Here is a 2414-nt window from a genome sequence, read left to right as displayed (position 1 = left end):
TTGAGGATTTAGTCGTGCAGATATGAGGTCGCAAGAGATTGAGATTTTTTTCCATCATATTCATTGAAAAATAGAACAGACGTGATTTTGTTCTATTTTGGAGAGGGGGTTTGACCATTAAGATGATTACTCAGAATAGCGCTGTGCAACTTGTACTGCGCATAAAAAACACGTAAGCAGGCGAATAAGCGCGTCTATATTTTGCTTTTCAGTCAATGGACCAGGCAAAGGGAGGGGAATGGTCTTCAGTTCTTGAGCGAGCACGGTGACCCATATTTTTTATTGCATAATTTTTCAAATTTCTTAATCATCACCTTTTCTATCTGTACACGTGATATAAAAAAAACTGTCAAGTACAACTTGAGTTATTTAGGAAAATGCTGTTACAAGATGTAAAAAAATTTTCACGAGATAGATTTTTCGCGGTACAATTAAGACCTATCGAGCGCACTCTTCGCGACTTTGCTGATGCGGTGTCAACTTCATCATCCTCCTTTAGCTCTTTAAATAAACTTTTTCGACCAGTTTTAGCAAGATTCCTGCCATCCAAAAATTTTCCTACCTGCTTTCAAAAAGTAAACTTTCCATTTATGTTTCTCAAACAAGCACTTCCCCTGGAAGCAGTAGAGATACCTAGCAACTTTGAAACGCCTGTGGCGGTTAAGTTTGTTTACAACTGCCCCGCGGATCTGATCGCGCGCGCCATCGCTTATTTCTCTCGCGAGTAATTTGCTTGCGTGCATCTTTCAATCCATTCTCCGCGTGGTCAAAAAAAACTTTCGAGCCTCCTTAAATTTTATTACAAGTCATTCATAAAATTGTTCCATACGCGCGAGAGTTTCTATCTATCGCGCGTGATTAGTGCCAGTACAGGCATGAATAGGGTAAGTTTTGCCCATCATATCTTGTAAACGAGCAAGGTAACCAATCTTTTTTATCGCATTTTCGAAACAGCCATTGGTAAGGAACATTTAAGGAAAGTTAAGAAAACAATTTTTCGATAACTTCTTATTTTCCAAATAATCATCTTAAATACAGTCGTGTCATAGAGAAACGTGCCGTGGAATGAATTAGGACTGCCGTCTATAATGCAGGAAGTCCAGCCCCCTCATGAGTGCTTTTTAACTGCTATTCGTTTCACTCCTTTAGCAGGTAAGTAAATAATTGTTATTTTGGTCGTGAAATATTCCTTTAATCACCGACTTAATCTTTTTTAAATTACCACGATGTGATTAAAAATGCACTGAAAAATTACCTTGAAAAATAGTTTGTCTCTATCCGGTATGGGTGTATTTCACGTCGCTTTTATCATATGACTGAAATATTTCATTGAATATTGAATGAATCCAACTGGTGTTTCAAATAAAGCTATGGCCCTCACTGGCAAGCAGCAATCTAAGCATTGAAGAAAAAGAGTCTGAGAAATATCAGGCTTTGATGGGATTTGAACCTCTGCCTCCCAGTTATTGTAGTTTTGAACGTCAAGCAACTGAGGTGCGATGCCGCAAGTTTGCTAAGTGTTTGAACACTTTGTTTCAACAAGTTTAAGGAATCCAGGAAAATTATCTTTGCGTTAAACGCTTTTTGGGTAGAGCAAGCCATGTTGCGCTAGGCGGTTAGGCTAAATTTTTTTTAATTTGATTGATTTTTATTGTCTGAAACGGTGGATTAATGTAATAAATGTTTGCTTTCTCGACAAATATACACTTTCTCCTCCTTTTTAAGGCACTAAGTTGTCAGTTGTTCACTGATACTCTCAAACCTCTCGCTTGTAAAGTACATCTGGTTGTTATCCAAACGATTTGACTTGCCGAGTCTCTCGGAAACGGCAAAAGATCATAGATATAGGGTTGAACAGCGGCGGACCACATACTGAACCCTGTGGTATCATTTATTCGTGTACATGTTTCTCTCGCATGCCCGAGGTACATGTGCAGCAGCAACATGACGGTAAAACTAACCACTCATTTGAAATAAACTGGACATTATAAACTCAACTTACAACAATTATTCAATCCACTGTGAGGATACCATCGGCAAAGGTTGTCGAAACGTCACAAACCCTCAACGAAAGCAGTTTTTCTAAGGACTATTCGCTCACCCGGACGATCACTTCAGCCGATCGAAATGTTCACAGAGAGCTCAAAACTTTTACTATGTGCGATTTTCACTCTTTTACTCTTTTGCACAAGTATTTGAAACAAGTAAGCTTCTATCTTTCTTTGTTACCTAAACGACGACTTTATTCATGTTCAACTGAGATAAAGTTTAAAACTCCGGGAATATCACTTGGGAAAAATCAAACACTTGACGACTAGGCTCTTTATTCTCAGTTCCTATTAACTCGATCAAAACCATTGTGTTCTTCATTTTGTGTAAAAACCACCTTTTTGTTGCGTTAACCCTTGCTTATT

Source organism: Stylophora pistillata, chromosome 7 (genome assembly GCF_964205215.1).
Source record: "Stylophora pistillata chromosome 7, jaStyPist1.2, whole genome shotgun sequence".
In the NCBI taxonomy this organism is placed as follows: domain Eukaryota; kingdom Metazoa; phylum Cnidaria; class Anthozoa; order Scleractinia; family Pocilloporidae; genus Stylophora; species Stylophora pistillata.
Note: the sequence above shows the minus strand (reverse complement) of the source record.